Source organism: Vidua macroura, chromosome 9, assembly GCF_024509145.1.
Source record: "Vidua macroura isolate BioBank_ID:100142 chromosome 9, ASM2450914v1, whole genome shotgun sequence".
Lineage (NCBI taxonomy): Eukaryota > Metazoa > Chordata > Aves > Passeriformes > Viduidae > Vidua > Vidua macroura.
In genome coordinates, this window is record NC_071579.1 from 32,770,649 (window position 1) to 32,788,960 (window position 18,312).

The following is an 18,312-nucleotide window of genomic DNA, read 5'->3' on the forward strand; positions in this document are numbered from 1 at the left end:
TTATATCCACATCACACATCTGCAAAAACTCAAGGAGTTTTGCTCACCAACAGAGAGGTAAGAGCTTCACATATTGAAATGCAACTGAAATAAGGTTTGGCTATAAACATTTCCTGGATTAAATATTGCCTAAATGTTGTTCTGAACAACATTTGCGGTGGCACAGTTTAATAGCACCTGGGAAGGATCACTGTCATTCCCTGTTTGCGTTGCCACTGCAGAGGCTGCTCTTGGTGCTGGACGCTGCAGCTTGGACCACGCAGAGCTCTGCCAAAGGGCCTCTTGGTGGCATGTAAGTGCCACCACAGGGCTCTGCCAAAGACCCTCCCCTCACCACAGCACAACCTTCCTCCCGAGCTTCCCAGGCAGAAAGAAGCTTGAGAACAGATCGCCAAAACGAATTTTAACTGCACACTAAGATCACAGCCCCATCTGCAGACCGCACACCCCCTCTCACTAGGGCAAATTGCTGCTCACCATCAACCCTCAGTGAGATGATTTGGACAGCGCACTTTGCCCTTCTGGTTTGGAATTTACTGCTTTCCTGTGGCTCCTTCTCCCAGACCTTCTTTCCTCTGTTTGCTTTATTTTTCTCATTTTAGCAGAAAAACTGGCCTCATCTGCCTAAAATGCAATTTTCAGACATAAATTATTACTTTCAGTGTGACTGTGGCAGCATTCCCTGAGTGACAATAGAAATAAATAAATAACACCTTTTATATATAACACCAGTGCTGTAAAGACTGATTTTTGCCCTTGGCTGAGTTCTCTACATTCATTTATTGACTTAATTCTCAGTGATCAAAGCACACATTGGCTCCAGGATATGGCATTAAGATGTGTAAGCTGAGCAGTGCCAAACAGGGACAAAATATTGCTGGTCAAGATTTCCAGAAATGATTGGCTGTTTTGTGTAGCCAGCTTGAAACTTTTTTAGTATGTAATTTCTCAGTATGTTTGTTTGTTTTTAAATGGTGGCCCTCAAAACAATTATTTATTTTTTAAAAAATTTGGCTGCCCTCTCAGTGCAAGCAGCATTCCCACTAAATAGCAAACATGGAGTGTTAATGTTTAACATAAACCAAAGGACAGTCCCAGACATCGCAGAGCTGTGAGACACAACAGGTCCTTCGGCATCCAGGCCTCAATGAAAGAGCCCCGTGGATGTGCCCAGTCACTGCCACCAGTGCTGGTGTGGCAGTCCCAATGGCAAGAGGACGCTTGAGAGGCCAGATATGCAGGGAGAAGTAATGGATTTCAGTAAGTCAAGGAACACTTAACTTCTGATATCTCTGGAAAAATATACACAGCTCCTACCTGGGACCAAGGAGGGAGCTGTGAATGTTCTGTGTTGTCACCACTTAGGGAAGAGTCCCCCAGCCTGGCCTTCCAGAGGAGATGGAGTGGATCCCTGTGAGTCTGCAGCTGCCCTGCTCCCAGCGCTCATGTCCCAGCTCGTGTCCTCAGGGGGTTCCAAAGCCCACTCTGGAGCTGCAGGGAGAACTCTGCCCAGGGAGTGCAGGCAGGAGCCAGGACAGTGTGAGCTCTACATCCAATTAAATCCATCTTGCTCCTCAGCAGCTAGTGCTGGTGAAATGCAGCACCAACCCAGCATTTCACCTCACTGCTTTTTGTCACCACAGCACTTAGAGGAAGTGTGCACCATGTGTCTGGCTGGACCAGCCTTTCCCAGGAAAACCTCTCCGTGGTTCCAAGCCCGTGGCCAGGTAACATGCAGGTAAAACAGTCCCTTCAGCCTGGTGTCAGGGACAGCAGCAGAGAACAGCCTTCAGCTGGTGTGTGGTGTGGGGCAGTGAGATGGGATGGCACCAGGGGAAAACTCAGCAGCTGTGCAAGACAAGCTGCCAGGGGAGGAGCTGATCCTGGCACCTGTGCACGCAGGAGAGCGGGGAATGCCTCTGGGGCTGGAGTATGCACCTCTGAGATGACAACCTGTCACCCCTTCCAGCCTTGGAGATGTGTCTGTTGGCAATGCAGCCAGAGATGCCATTCAGTAGAGTTAAACCTGTTAATGGGGGACACCCCAAGGCACCATTCCCTACTAAAAACAAAACAAAACAAAACAAAACAAACAAAAAAAAAACCAACCAAACCAAACAAAACAAACAACAAAAAAAAAAAAAAGCCTTATACACACACAACTGCACTGTGTTTTAGCTTTTACACAATAACTAAATCCCAGCTCCCAGGATTCAGGATTCAGTATTCTGTATCAGCAATAATGATTAAAACTATTGAAAGTCATTAAAGAACTTGCTAATCAGTCTCTTAATTGAGGCTATCTGTTTTGCTTTACACAGAGACAAATTAAGCAGGTTAAAGCAGCTCCCAGCAAACATCTGTTGAAGCAATTCAAAATTAATGACAAATAAAACTGAGTTCCCTTTGTGGTTGATTTTTCTCCCAACTGTACCTATAAACATGCTGTCATGACTTGTCAATTCAAAACAACTTTGCAGCACGTTCCCATTCCCTCACAACACCTGGGAATCTCAAAATCGTTTAGGCTGGAAAAGCCCTACCAGACCACCAAGCCCAAGCATCCCCCAGCACTGCCAAGGCCAGCTCTAACCCACATGCCCAAGAGCCATCCACAGGGCTTTTGAATCCCCCCAGGGATGGGGACTCCACCCCTGCCCCGGGCAGCTGTGCCAGGGCAGGGCAGCCCTCTCCAGGAGGAATATTCCCAATATCCACCCTGAGCCTGCCCTGGCCCAGCCTGGGGCCGTTCCCTCTCCTCCTGTCCCTGTTCCCTGGAGCAGAGCCCAACCCCCCCGGCTGTCCCCTCCTGTCAGGAGTTGTGCAGAGAGAGAAGGTTCCCCCCTCCATGGGTCAGGGCTGGAGAAAGCCATCAGGGTGTGGAGCCTTAACCTGCAGCTTTGGGAGCCGTGTCCCAGTGCCACCAGTGCCGGGGGATCCTTCCCTCTGCAGCCCAGTGCTGCACACCTGTGCCACGAGCTGCAGATGGCTGGGCAGCCCCAGGCTGCTCCCTGCACAGGCAGCAGCAGCCAGGCAGGTGCTGCAGCTGGCACTTGCCAGCTGGAGAGCAGTAGCCAAAGAGTTTTTTGAAGGAAAAGCAGTAAAATTCCAGTACTAGGTCCAGTAAGAAAGCACAAGGAGCCACGGGCACTGCTCAAACACTAATTGGGACCTTGGAGAGCTGGCTGCAGCATGCCATCTGAGCAGGCCTGAGAGGCATTTAGGAGCAAGGTGCGTTCAGCCAAGGCTGGCCCCGTGCCCCCAGAGCCCAGCGTGTGCTGGCTGCTCCCACCACAGCCCTCCTGCCCCCGGAGACAGCTGTCTCCAGACTTCAGTGCATGAGAGAAGCTCCTTGACACCGACAGACAGGCTGGCACAGAGCTGTTTTTCTCTCTGAGGATCTGCAGAGAGCTCTGTCCATGGAGCTGGCTCGTGACAAATGGCCCGGGGTGTCCATTTGCTTGCTTGCTGATTGCTTTGCTCATTAATACCTTTGCTCCCCATACCTGCACTGCCATGGCAGCACAGCACCGAGTCCCACACGCCCCAGGGCAACAGCTCTTCTGACAGTAAGGAATTCAAACCAAGGGCACCAAGATCAGAGACCTTCTGCAGCAGCCTCTCTGTCCAGCAGACAGCAGCACAGACAATGTTTCCTGGCCCAGGAGGGAAATCTCCCCCAGCCCCGCCAGCCCTGGACTCGTGGCAGCTCTCCTTCCCCACCTGGCAGCACTGCCTTTCCCCCAGCTCCAAACACAGCATGCACAGCTCGGGCTGGGGGTCACGGCTGAGCCTGCAGCCGGGGATGGACGACTCACCTGGGAACTCACTCCTGGTGTCCGTCATGGCTGCATTGAAAAGCCTGGCCTTTGAGGGTGTTTGAGTAAAACCTTGCCCGTAACTCCTCAGATGGATTTTCAAACTAGACAGATGCCCAGCGTAAACAGAGGTTGATGAAAACATTTATATTAGAAAGAGTCAAATATATTTCCAGAAAAAGTAAGGCTTGGGAAAATCCCAGTGAGCACCTGGCCACACCTCTAGGAGCCCATCACCTTTTACATCATGTCTGTCAGTGACAAAAACTGTCTGCCTTTCCTTATCACACTGGTACAAAAGCCCAGATCAAAGTCCACAGAAGAGGGTGAGGGAGAAGATGCATTGCAAGCTGCCTGGCTTTAGTGAACCCCAGCCCATGGAGCACCTGGCTGCCAGCCCACAGTCCCGTCTGGAGTCTGGAGCAGCCCAGGCACTGAGCATGGGGCCACCCCAGGTGCAGCCAGAGCTCCCCTCTGCCAGATGAGGTGTCCATACCATACACAGGCTGGTAAATTGGGAATCTTATGCTTGGTTATTGCCAAAACAAGGTCATTCAAATGTCCTGAATTCAAATTATGGAATTCTGGCATTTACATTTTAACAGTTTTCCCCTCCCTTCCTTGTTTTACATGTGCAGATGGTTCTGACACATGCTACCCAATGCTTTTTTGTGGATGTAGGTTTTTGAGTTGTTTTTTTTTTTTCCCTTTGCAAACCAGAAAGCTGCTCTAGGAAACCTAATGGATGAATTGTCTGTTCTCCAACTTAATGGAGCTGGTGCCAAGTTTCCAAGCAAGAGCCATCAGGAAGCTTTCAACCATAATGTTCAAGACAGAGCTTTTACATATGAAGTGGAACAGAAATCTCAGTGCTGTCCTAGCCCAGCAGGGAAGGGAAGGCTGTGGCACAGCTGGCAGCAGTGGCTCAGCACCACCTCACTGCTTGGCAGGGCTGTGGGCAAGAGCAGGAGGAGTTGGAAGCTTGAGCTGCAGCTGTGCAGCAGGATGGCAGCAAGGTGAGGAGAGCTGTCCTGGGGGAGCACACTCAGAGCTCCCTTTAACTGCACATCCTTGAGTGAACCAGCAGCAGAGACACTGGGCACACCAGCTGGCACAGCCCCATCCCAGGGCTGCTGCTCACACCGGGGATTTCTCATCAGAGAACTCCCAACGGAAGGAACTGCTGCTAGCACCTTCTCACCAGAAAGTACTGCCTTCAGTTATTGTCCTACCTCAACAAACACAGCAACTCACAGGAGCAGGGTTCCCCAAACCAGCCTCAGCTCTTACCAACCACACCAGGAAAGTCCCAGCAGCCTCCTACAAGCACACCCTGGAGCTCAAACCGTGAGCTGAGCTCACCCTGCCTTCTCCTGGGAGAAGAGAGGGTCACTCCTGGGAAATAGGGGTTTATCCCAGTTCTGTCACTGCTCTGGGGGCTGGCTCAGAGTCTGTCACTGATATCTGGGTCATGGTGGGGGTGGCAGTGACCAAGGGCACAGGTGATTAAGGTGTGGCTTCCTGCAGAGACAGGCAGAGCAAACCCTGGGGTTCTGCTGCAAAGTGCTCTGAGCACCCAAACCTCGGGCTGAAAATAGGCCAGGAAAGGTGTTCTGAAGGCACCACTCACAGACAGGAGTCCAGGCAAGAAAGAGGGAAACACCTTTTCCTTTTCTTTTGTTCTACCACCAGCAGAGTGCCAGGCTGAATTCATGCTGCGGTTGTGTCATCTCCTCCTCCTCCTCCTCCTCCTCCTCCTCCTCCTCCTCCTCAAAGGTGCAAGCAGGTGATTTGCTGCCCTCAAACACATCTCAGCCACGTCCTGCACAGCTGAGACACACCATTTCCTACAGCAGGAACCTGCTTGGGCATATCAAATGGGCCTAAATAAGAAGACAAAACCACTTAGATAGTAGAAATTCCCCAGCTGGACTCTGTGCTGGGTCTTATTACAGCCTCCATGTCTGGAGAGCTTTGTATTATCATATTTCATAGAATATTGGATAAAGGTGACAGCAGGAGAAACAGTGAGGAAAATGATAATAACCTCAGGAAAAAAAAATTATTATTGATCATAAAACAGAGACAGTTACAGATTTAAAATGAAAGTTTGGTTTCATTTCTCATGTTCTCCAGTCTCACAGGTCCCAAACAGAGTCTCTGTTTGAGTATTTGAAATATTTGATTGTTAGGTTTTCCGGGAAAATATGAGAAGTCTTAGCTCCAAGTTTATCCAAGACATATTCTTTTACCTTCACAATGAAAGTGCCCAAGATGGAAACAGCCTGGCTGAGCAGGTCCCAGCACAACACAGCAATCATCCTGCCTCCCACAGAATGGGAAGAAGGCTTTTGCTCCTTGAGCCATCCCATCGGAAGGATGGGGCAGACATGATCTTCCTATAACCACCACTTTTGATGGCTAAAAAAAGTTAATTAGAACTTCTGAAACAATGAGACATCCAATTTTTCAAATATGATTCACCCTGCGTCTGCACAAGTCTCCTGAGGGTCATTTTCATAGTAAATTAATCTCTCTAATATCAGACTGAAGTTATCAGCAGTGACACCATGGCCACAGTGGTGGCAGCAGCAGTGGCCATGCTGCAGCGGCGTGGGGGTGACGCTGATGATATTGAGTCTGACAACACAAAAAATTAGCTTAAAATTAAAATAGCTCAAATGGCACCAAGTGCAACAGAGGCTTTTTCAGCCCCTGGCCATGTCTGGACACAAGCTCTGTTCCTTCGTCCTTCCATCTGGGATGGGATAACAGCACTGGGCTGTCCTACAGCACTCCAGAGGTGCTGCTGGAAAGTGCTGGACACAGGGACGAAACCCCCAATTCCTGCTGCTCCCAGCTGTGGGGACAGGAGCTGCAATGACTGTTCCTAGAACCTTCCAGGGGCAGAGGGGATGAGGGGGTACCCGGCCGGCCGACACTGGACACAGCAGTGGCCACACAGTGGCCCTGCCTTCCCATCGCTCAGCCACGGAGGAGACACGTCCCGATGCTGCTGAATTAAACTCCATTTTCTTTAGCTTGCCTTCCAGCACTGAGTACTGCAGCTGGAGGTCCTGAGCTGTGTTCAAAAGGGAGATTTCAGCAATCACAACATGCACTGGGAGCTGGGTAAATAAACTCCAGCAAGTAGCTGTTCTAGCTCCTCAACGGCCTTTGCCTCGGAGACCGCCGCTCTCTTTTGTGGAGCTCTAAGCCAATCCCTGAATACATCCTGGAAAAAAATTCTCTGCTGACTACTTGCAAGCAAGTCAGATAATGGTTCATATTTTTCTTGGCAAGATGAACTTTATAACTGGGTTCTAGCAAATATACTCTGGGATTTATACCCTCATTTCATATGCCATCAAAATTCTACAATATTTGACCAAATTTTTCTTTTTTGGCAAGCACTCTTGCCAGGAAGTTCATTAGCCAAGATTTGCAAAACTGGAGGAAAAAAATCAATGTTAGCACAGGCAGAGCAAATTCATTTGCTGATTAATTCAGGGATTGCTGGTATTTTCTTTAGTCCCAATTGTCACTAGCAACACACAGGATGTGGCAACTGTTGAATCTCAAAGCCTTTAGTGTCACTCACGAACCAGGCTGAAACCATGGCCAGGCTGGAATTTCATTAAGCACAGGGAGGCGTTTTGCTGAAAAATCCAATATTAACCCTCATTTTTAAAAAAGTAACAGTTAAAAATAAGACATGTGTTTTCAGTTTTCATTTCTGGCATCCTGGGCCCCTTCTTCCCAGCTCCTGCTGCTCCCTCCGGCAGCGGCGCAGGCTCCCTCCAGCACCTTCATGGTCCACCTTGGCTGGAGAGGTGGGACTCCCTGGCAGCCCAGCTCGGCCCTGAGTTCCTGTTTCACCTGTTCAGTCACCCGTGCCCCCTGGCACAGAGCCTGGGGTGGCACTGTGTCCTGGGGCAGTGGGGACCCCTCCCAGCCTGCCTGCGTGGCGTTATGATCCCAGCAGGTCGGGGAGCAGACCAGGCTGTTGGGGGACTCTCCTTGCAGGTGTTTGTTTCACAGGCACCTGCTGGCGAGGTTGGCAACGCCATGGGAGCCTCTTCTCCACCACCCACCCGGTTTGAAAGAGTGATGCCAGCAGGGGAGGGGAGCTCCAGCACCATGGCCGTGTGCTACATTCATAGAACTCAGGCATGATGGAGAGGCAGATTGAATTCCTGCAGATGAGAAGGGGATACATGACACTGCTGAGCCAGGGACGGGCGAAACGACTCGCACGATTTCAGAAGGCAAATGAGTGTTTATTCAAAAGCATTTCTCTCTTTTATAGAGAACATCGTGAGCATTAATTCCATTGCTCTTACAGTAAAAACATTTCACCTGATTGGCACACTGGACTCAGGTCAGTGTGGTAGAACACATCTATAAACAATGTGAATGGAATGCAAGATAACAGATTGTTTACATTACACTCAGACTTTTTCCCAGGCTTAGCCCGGCAGAAATCTTTCTCTTTTTCTCTCTGACTGAACTGAGAATATCCACAGACACACGATGTCACTGCCAGCGTGTCACATCACTCTGTCGTGGCAGCACTGGGTGCCATGTTGGGAGGGAAATCCTGCCCCATCCACACTGCTGGAATGGTCCCAGCTGCACTGACAACTTCAAAACAGGTTTAAATCCTTGAGGCTAAATGGGTTGTGCATTTGGGGTGCAGGGGTTCCAGATGAAGCAGCACAAAAGGAAGCAGAATGACCAGTCCTCCTTCCAACCAGTGTCCAAGGCCAGGCTGGCAGGGCTAAAAGCAACTCAGTCTAATGGAAGGTGTCGTGCCCATGCCAGGGGGGTGGAATGAGGTGAGATTTAATGTCCCTTCCAATCCAAACCAGCGTGTGATTCTATCATTCCATGGACGAGAGACATCCAAGCAGCTGTGCCAACAGTCCTCCAAGGGTGACCAAGCACTCCGTGCCATTTCAGAAGCATTCACCACACCTGAGACAGACACACACCCACCAGAGCCCGAGAGCAGCCCCACCAACCAGCACCACCCTCCTCCTGTAATTACAAAACAAACTGTGCAACAAAATAAATGAGGCTGGTAATTTGTTATCGTTCTGCTGCTCCAGCAGCATGCTGAGGGTTGTAAATTAGGTGCTGTATTAAAAATGACAAAATCACTGTGAGTTCTGCACAGAGAGGGGGATTTCACCGAGGTGTTTGTGCATCTCAGCATTTGCACACAGCAACAGCACAGAGAGAAACAGCAACACAGAAACACTGAGAGGCCACAATGCTACCTAATAATGCACAAGAACAGAAATCAGAGGGGGAATTATTATGTGGGTGCAGCGTATGTTGGAGCAGGGTCCTGACAGTGGCAGCAAGGCAGGAAGATGAGGGGAGGTGGCACCAGGCCCCCAGGCAGTGGGCATCCTGAGAAAGCCACATCCCCATAGGGATCCCTCCTGAGCTGCACTGCTGCTCCTGCAGGAGCAATTTGGAGCCATCCTCAAACAGGTGCACCTGTTTTGCACCTCACCTCTCTGAATGCCTCCTGTCACCCTGGCCCAAGGGGCACAAGGAGCCCATGAACAGACGGAGGTAGTCAGAGCCATCACCTGTGCAGCACCCTGGGGAGCAGAGCACGCCAAGGGCAGCAGAAGCACAGCAAAAGGGAACAAGGACAAAATCCTGGCAGGTCAGGATGATGCTGGGACTGCAGAGCAATGCAGCCAGAACAATCCAATGAGCCTGGAAGCAATAACTGAAGTGCTGTCTGTCTGAAACAAGCTCAGACACTGCTTGTTTATGACCCTTTGCACTTCCCAAAGTGCAGAGTGGGGTGATCCCACACTCTGAGGCAGGATTACCCTCCCTCTGTTCTGCCGAGCACACAGCCCTGTATGGATTACTGAACTCCTCATTTGCCACACACTCTGGGCGATGGCAATCTGTGTGCTGAGAGGACAACCTGCTGATTACTCAACTTCCATGTGCATCATTAACGTGGCACATCGAGTACACACACACACATCAACAGCCCACGGAAAACCCTGTTTGCTTCAGACTCACACATTATGCAAAGAAATTACTACAAAGAGGGCTTCCCCCCATTTGTTAGCAGATTCAATTACTGGGCCACTTAACCTGTTTTAATGTTCATCTTCTTCTTGCTCCACATGAAAGCTTTATTGCCAGCACTACAATCATATAAATATAAGCTAAAGCCTGAGCCTGCTGAAGAGTTTTGGTTTCAGAGCTGAAGTAGAGGAGCACAGCAAGAGTTTCTGAATGGGAAGGAAGCCGGCGTGCACGGAGCTGTGGGTGGATCCATCTCTGTTGCCATTGCAGGGACAAATTAACTCCTGGGTTTAATTAAAGTTGAAAACTTTGGTTCAGTTCTCCTGACGCCAGCATGACACAGTGAGGCTTAGTGAGGTTTAGTGAGGCCCCTGTCCCCCTGCATGCACAGACAGCTTGGTAAGAGAGCCTATCTTTGTATTTGCCTCTATCAGTCACACATACCCAAACGGATGGTAGAAAATACAGCTGCATCTAATTTCTTTCCAGGAATCAAACAGATGCTTTCATTCAGGCACTGTGCTGATTCCTCAGCACGAAGCAAGGCTGCATTGAAGGCACCTGGTGCCCCAGCCCTGCAGCCCCAGCACAGCTGACCAACACCTCTGGCTACCAGGCTCAGCAGGCACCCCCGCCCGCCACTGCTGGGGCTCCGCACGGACAGGTCAGCCTCGGGCTGGCTTCCTTAGCAGGTGTGGAAATTAAACACATCAGGCTTCAGCAGCTCTTTGACCACACTGTTTTGGAATGGCCACTACAGCTTGGTCATAAAACAAATGGATGTGAAAATTTTAGGAAGCTCATCAAAGTAGCACCAAAATTTCAGTCTTACTCTGTGGCTTTCATGCTGTTCCTTGAGTCTCGTTTAGGCTTCATTCTTCCAAAGATTCAAACAGGTGTTTAATAAAGTGGGAAGGAGTCAGGGAAGCAGTCAGGAGGGAGCTGAAAGACACAACTCACCTTGGACATGTGAAACACAGCTGGCACACAGGATTGCTCAGGTGTGTCATGTCAGTCCTGCCAGATCAGAGCAGCACATCGAGTCCCAGCTGGGTGGATCAGGCCCGCTCCTAGGGATGCTCTGAGCAAGAATGCGCTCCAGGAGCTGCCTCAGCCTAACAAGGTACCACGGGCTCAGCTGAAACACAGCCCTCACAAAATACATTAAAACTTTTTCCTAAATTTGAAAGGGATGTCCATTTAATGAGACACAGAGATGTGATCATGATTTAGTAGAACAATTCATATAAAATCAATATTTTCAGTAGCTTACTCAATCACACTCTATCTTCACATATGTAGAAGAGAAAGATCTACCTACTTGTTCAACACTTCACTTTTCAAAGAGTAACATAATAAGTGAATTGATAAGTAGTGAAAGCATTAACTGTCATATAAAGATTACTACTCTGGTGCTCGGTCATACAATTAAATTTAATGTTTGTTTCTCTGTCTCTGTGCAAGATGATAAGATTTCCCTTGTGAATATCTAAGCAGTGTCTGATAACATGGGGACAACTGCTCTGGGTGGCCAATGTAATTCATTACTAAACATGCATGTCATTAAAACTAAATTTTGCAATTACCTTAAGTGACCTCAAATGCTAAGGAAGAAGGTACTATTTAGGTGTGATTACAATAAACATGCATAAAACTATCCCCAAACCAGGTCACACATTAAAATAAAAAAGAAAAATCAGAACTGATTTGAATAATACTGAGATGTAAAGCTGCATTAATTTTTTGTTGTGTGTTCTGTGATGGACGGTAATGGAGGTGTGATTACATCCAGAGATATGAATTTATAGTTCTCATTTCTGGATAATACAGCAAGGAACACATTAATAACAACTGAGGATCAATCAAAACCAGAAATGCTTTCTGAAAAAGGGGTAATTGAGAAACAGAAAGCTAGACACCTACAACAAATGGTTCTTGAGAGAGAGACATTATTTCTGAAATATGTTGACTGTTATCTAATTAAATAGAGGAAAACATCCTGGTGGCTGGACGCCCAGCACCCAGCTCGCAGTTGTTGTTCAGAAGTGCTCATTAGCCAGAGGAGCGTGGTGGGCTGGAGCAGCGTGCAAGCGTTGCAGAGGAGCTCAGTGACTCAGGAACATTCACCCTTGGGAGACAATGAGTGCCTCTCAGAGGAGCAGAATTTGGAGACCTCAGGGCACCAACCAGAGCATCAAACACAGGTGGTTTCCCTCGCTCACGTTGGAGTGTCTGTGGAATTCATCACTGGCTGCTGTCTCTGGTTCTGTGGCCAGCCTCAGTGCTGTCCCAGGTGTCTGGATGAAAGCATCAGGCTCCAGCAATGACAGCAATGATCACCCTGTCCCCTGCCTCACCAGCCTGTGTTCCACCAACTCGCACAAAAACTCTGTGATAGCCCTGACTGCAGCTGGGGCTAATGAGAAATTAGGGAGGCCCTAAGAGTAGGAAGGAGCTGATCCAGTTCAAGTCAGCTCAGCTGTAACTGCACTCTGTGAATGACCAGGCTTGTCCTCCCAGCAAAGTTGGGTTCTGTCATGCTGCCCCTTGTGCCTGGTTCTCAGGGCTGCTGCCACATCCCGCAGGCACCAGGTCCTGGTGTAACACTATTCCTGTCTGGTTTTCCAGCCCAAGCTCTCCCTTTCCATTCATTTTCACCTCTGCATCCCTGTATACCCAGGCCTCACAGCAGCAAACCACCACTGCAGAGACAGCTCAGCACTGCCACGCTTATTGAATCCATCAAATGCTTCCTTGACCACCTGAATTGTTGGTGATCCAAACTCATTTAATGTCCCCGGGAGATTCAGTTCATCAAGGTGGTACAATATGTGATCTACACAATGTGACTGGTGCTGTTAAATTGACTACAAGGTAATTAGATGCTAATGTCACCACTGTGTCAAGACGACAAGAATGTCACCCTCTACCACATCTATGTAATTTCTGAGTGACTGCAGTGTCACCTTGGGGGTTGTGTAAGGCACCCTGATGACATGACTGCAGGGTTGCCCCATGCAGGGTGGGCTGCTCAGGTGTGAGCAGGCACCATGAGCACTGCAGGGGTGGAAAACTGTCTCACCTTCCACAGCACAAAGCCTGCAGCCAAGGGTGAGGATATAAATTCTGGCCTCAAACCTGTTAATTAATGTCCCCCTGAAGAATGAGGACAAAACATGAGATATTCTTCTACACTCCCTATTTAAACACCAAAGACACATAGAATTATAGAATCACTGTTTTGGCTTGAAAGGTGCCTTAAAGTTCATCCAGTTTCATGTCCTGCCATGGCAGGGACACCTTCCACTGTCCCAGGCTGCTCCAAGCCCCATCTAGCCTGGCCTTGGACATTCCAGGGATTCAGGGGCAGCCACGGCTTTTCTTGGCAGCTTGTGCATTCTGAGCTCTCTCCCGGACCAGACACCTGGATTTTTTCCAAGGTGGATTCGGGTGACAGCTGCCTCTGGGAGCCCCTTCTCCTCACACCTGCAGGTCTCCCCACCAGCTGCAACCACAGGAGCCCAACACCAGCCCCTGCCAGTGCAAATGGGCAAAGCCCAGACAGCAACAAACACCTGGTGTGACAAGGAGAGGCTGTTCCCAAGGAACTGCATGCTGTCAGCAAGGACTTCACATGGATGATTCCATCTCTGAGTCCTCAGTGAAGCAGCTGCAATAAAAGATTTCAATGGCCTTTGCAGCATCTGGACCAAGGCCAGCTCCTGTCCGTGTGATCTAATGAGAGGGTAAATGAGAGTTCAGCCACCAAGCATCCATACCTTCTGCTTTTATGGGGTCTGATATGTAGAAACTGTTCTCTTCTCTACCACAAACCTGAAGTCATTTTAATCTCAACTGGATCTTATCTGCTGTGATGTACCCATCAGCTCTTTGACACAGAAATCAAAGAAATTACTCAAAATAAAAGTAGACAGACATGATATGACAGAGGAAGAGGTTATCAATAAAATATTATGAACTTTAAATGCACAAATATATTCCAGAATTCCCTTTTATTTTCCTTTTTATTTCTTTCTTTTTTTTTTTTTTAATAAAAAGTACAAAGATCATCAGGAGCCCCATGGCCTACAACAAACCCATTCATACTTCCCCTGGCCTTGAATTTAATTGAGGAGTCAATACTGGCCTTGGTCTTTTAATTATACTCTGAAAAGTTTCTTAATTAAGGACATGTTAGAATGGATATGGGCACTTAGAAGTGGAGACAATCTCTGTCTAACAAATCCATTTTCCTGTGGTTTGTGAGATCTGGGCACATGCAACACCTCCAGCTCCCCTCCAACACCTCCAGCTCCCCTCCAACACCTCCAGCTCCTGTCCAACACCTCCAGCTCCCCTCCAGCACCTCCAGCTCCCCTCCAACACCTCCAGCTCCTGTCCAGCACCTCCAGCTCCTGTCCAGCACCTCCAGCTCCTGTCCAACACCTCCAGCTCCCCTCCAACACCTCCAGCTCCTGTCCAACACCTCCAGCTCCCCTCCAACACCTCCAGCTCCTGTCCAGCACCTCCAGCTCCTGTCCAACACCTCCAGCTCCTGTCCAGCACCTCCAGCTCCTGTCCAACACCTCCAGCTCCCCTCCAACACCTCCAGCTCCCCTCCAACACCTCCAGCTCCTGTCCAACACCTCCAGCTCCCCTCCAACACCTCCAGCTCCCCTCCAACACCTCCAGCTCCTGTCCAACACCTCCAGCTCCTGTCCAGCACCTCCAGCTCCCCTCCAACACCTCCAGCTCCTGTCCAACACCTCCAGCTCCTGTCCAGCACCTCCAGCTCCCCTCCAACACCTCCAGCTCCTGTCCAACACCTCCAGCTCCTGTCCAACACCTCCAGCTCCTGTCCAGCACCTCCAGCTCCTGTCCAACACCTCCAGCTCCCCTCCAACACCTCCAGCTCCCCTCCAGCACCTCCAGCTCCTGTCCAACACCTCCAGCTCCCCTCCAACACCTCCAGCTCCCCTTCAACACCTCCAGCTCCTGTCCAGCACCTCCAGCTCCTGTCCAACACCTCCAGCTCCCCTCCAACACCTCCAGCTCCTCTCCAACACCTCCAGCTCCCCTCCAACACCTCCAGCTCCCCTCCAACACCTCCAGCTCCTGTCCAGCACCTCCAGCTCCTCTCCAGCACCTCCAGCTCCCCTCCAACACCTCCAGCTCCCCTCCAACACCTCCAGCTCCTGTCCAGCACCTCCAGCTCCCCTCCAACACCTCCAGCTCCTGTCCAGCACCTCCAGCTCCCCTCCAGCACCTCCAGCTCCTGTCCAGCACCTCCAGCTCCCCTCCAACAGCTCAGGCTCCCAGGGACCTGGCCTGTGCCCTCAAACACCATTTATCCATGCATGTGACCAGTTAGGTACATAATTACCACTTTATATTCCCTCTCAGCTGGAGCTTTCGAGTGCTGGGCATGTTCAGAGGCTTGACACTAAAACATGCAGAGGAGTGCATTAAGGCACCAAAAAGGGTAACTCAAAAGTCATTGCCATGGCTACATGACAACTTACTTTGCAGTATAATATGTTCTATGAAATATGTATGATCCTATTCAATACATATCATTTGGTTTTAGCATTTAATTTCTGATAATAGCCTTTTCATGATAATCATGGTCTTTTAATGAATGTAATAATTAGACTTTTATAAATCAACAAGTTTTATGTTAAATATGCTGAAATCCTTTAAAAATATTTATTTTTCTCTGCACTTTAGAAAGTGCTTTGCTCTTTTGCAGTGTCTGGAATCTCTTTAGAGCCACATTAAAAAGTCTTCCAGGAACCTTACTTCCTTCCCTGGCTGCCAAAGCCTCCTCATGTCTTTTTCTTCTTCCTTTAAGGATGTGATAAAGACAAAAAAAATCAAGCACCCATTTTTTGCATCTAAAATGTAATTGGTAACATTCTTCATCTTTTTACTAAACAGAAACCATTACAGAACTAAATCTTGGTGATGAACTCGTAAACAAGGGTCTCAGAACAGCAGCACAACACTGAAGCTGTTCCATACTGATCAGTTCCCAGCACCACTGGCTCCTGGATGTCCATACAACCAACAATAGCTCTTTGTAGACTTTGCTTTTTTCCTTTCAGAGCCGATATTAGGCAGCTTTGTAGTCTATAACTTCCCCATTCTTCAAAAACCTACATCTTTCTGTCTTTCTTGGTGAAAAATATTGAGAGCTTTCAGTAAGGTCATGTATCCAGAAGGGAAACTCATGGTTCATTCGATCTTGCAGCACCCCAGATTACACAGGGAGGGTTAATTATTCATCTAACAGTTACTTACTCATTTCGACACAGCTTTGTTATACTTTTATTAAAGACAGGGATGGAAAAAGAGAGAATTATTTGTAAGTCTCTCTACTTTTTTTCTACCTTTAAAGGGAAAGCTAGATGCTGTGGAAGTGTTCCCACATGTCTGCCCACTGACACAGACCTGGTCTCCTCTGTTGGTCACGCAAGAGTGAAGATTAATTGTTTTTCAAATAAATAGGAAATACAGCAAAAAGTTTGAAATGAACAGCACTTCACCTTGTGCTTGCCCTCCTGCCTGCACCCCTGGAGCCTGCCCTGCACACTCCTGACAGCAGGATGACCAGGAGACAGAAGGCACATTTCGGCTGGCCCAAAGCCAGCACATTTGGTCAATATATGTTCTAACATTTTCAATTATGAAAAACTCAGTTAAAGCAATAATTACAGCAGATCCCCTCTATATAGTAGCAATGGAAGGAGAACATTGTGACAATTGCCCATGGCAACAACTTGAACAAAAATGGGTTAGAGGGGGAAAAGACATAATTAGGATGAGACACACATGCCTGACTTTGAAAGAAAGAAAGACAGTTTGTGCCTATTGCATTAGAGAAATTGCTCCAGAAGAGCTCAGCAAGCCCTGGGCTTATCGGTCCCACACAGGACACGGCACACAGGCTCAGTGGAGTTCCCTCCCTGGCTGACCAGGAGCACTGGCCAGTCCCAAAAGCAGAAGAAAACCTCTCTTCTTTCTTGTTTCCTTCTCTTCCTTTGAAGAAAATGTTCCCAAAAGGCATTTGTGCAACCAATAGACAATAATGTATTTATAACAAATAAGTGCAACAGAAACAAAAGCGATGTATTAAAGGAAAAAAGTGCAGTATTGAAAAGGGAAAGTGCTGGGAATGAACAGAAAATAAGAATATTGATACTGCTGCCAGGAGCAGTACAAAATAATCATTCCTGTCTTCCTGCATCAGCATCACTGTTCAGGGAGCACCTGGAGAATGCAAAGCCAGTTTTTGCTAGGAACCCCTCATTTCCATACAAGTAGAAAGCAACAAGGTCAGGCCTCAGTGGGTGCCAGGAGTCAGCCCTGCTCAGTGGGGCCAAGGTGGGTCCTGGGGCCGAGCCAGGGCCCAGCTGAACTGCAGCACGAGGCCACCACCCTCGCCATGGCAACCCGAGGGGAGAGCCTCAGGTGGCTTAAATAGCAAAAATCCCAAACATTTAAAAACAAACAAACAAGGAAAAAAACACCACCAAAACCAAAAACCTAAACATTTCTCAGGTACATTTGCTATCGGGGAACTTGGATCCAATCCCATCAATCCTACTAAAAGTATCATCACTTTTAGTGTAAAGACTGGGTTACAGGACCTCATGTTCCCGTCAGAACAAACCAGCCCCACCCCCGTCTTGCTCTGTCGTGTCTCAGGCCCAAAAAACACACTACAGTCAGAAACAGACACTTTCTCCCACTCACTGAACACTCCACTGGAGTCTTTCTACTGAACTCCTCCACTCTGCTTCTCACCAGACATTTCTCAAAGACTGATTTACACTAGGAGCAATAGTTATCAAATATTTGGTGATTATATCAAAAATAGAAACTTGTACACAACATTGTAAGGATAATACACTGGACTTCTGCAAGCGTTTCCTCCATACTTTCTGAAGATTTTACTGTGGTTGGGGTTGGGTTGTTTTTTTAAAAAAAGACTGAATGTATGGTGCCATCTCCTGGACAGTATAACCTAATCTACCAACAGTTAAGTGTTTTTCTCAAAAAACCTTGAGAGGCAATTGATTTTACTTTCCTACAGTTCACAGAATCACAGACAGGTTTGGGTTGGGAAGGACCTTTAAGTTCATCCACTCCCCTCTGCTGCCCTGACAGGGACACCTGCCACTGTCCCGGGCTGCTCCAGCCCCAGCGTCCACCCTGGCCTTGGGCACTGCCAGGGATCCAGGGGCAGCCCCAGCTGCTCTGGGCACCTGTGCCAGGGCCTGCCCACCCTGCCAGGGAACAATATGTCCCTAATCTCCAATCTAAATCTCTCCTCTTCAGTTTCAAACCGTTCCCCCTTCTCCTATCACTATCTGCCAATGTAAAAAGTCACTCTCCCCCTTTTCCTCAGTTCCTTTAGAGATTGCCA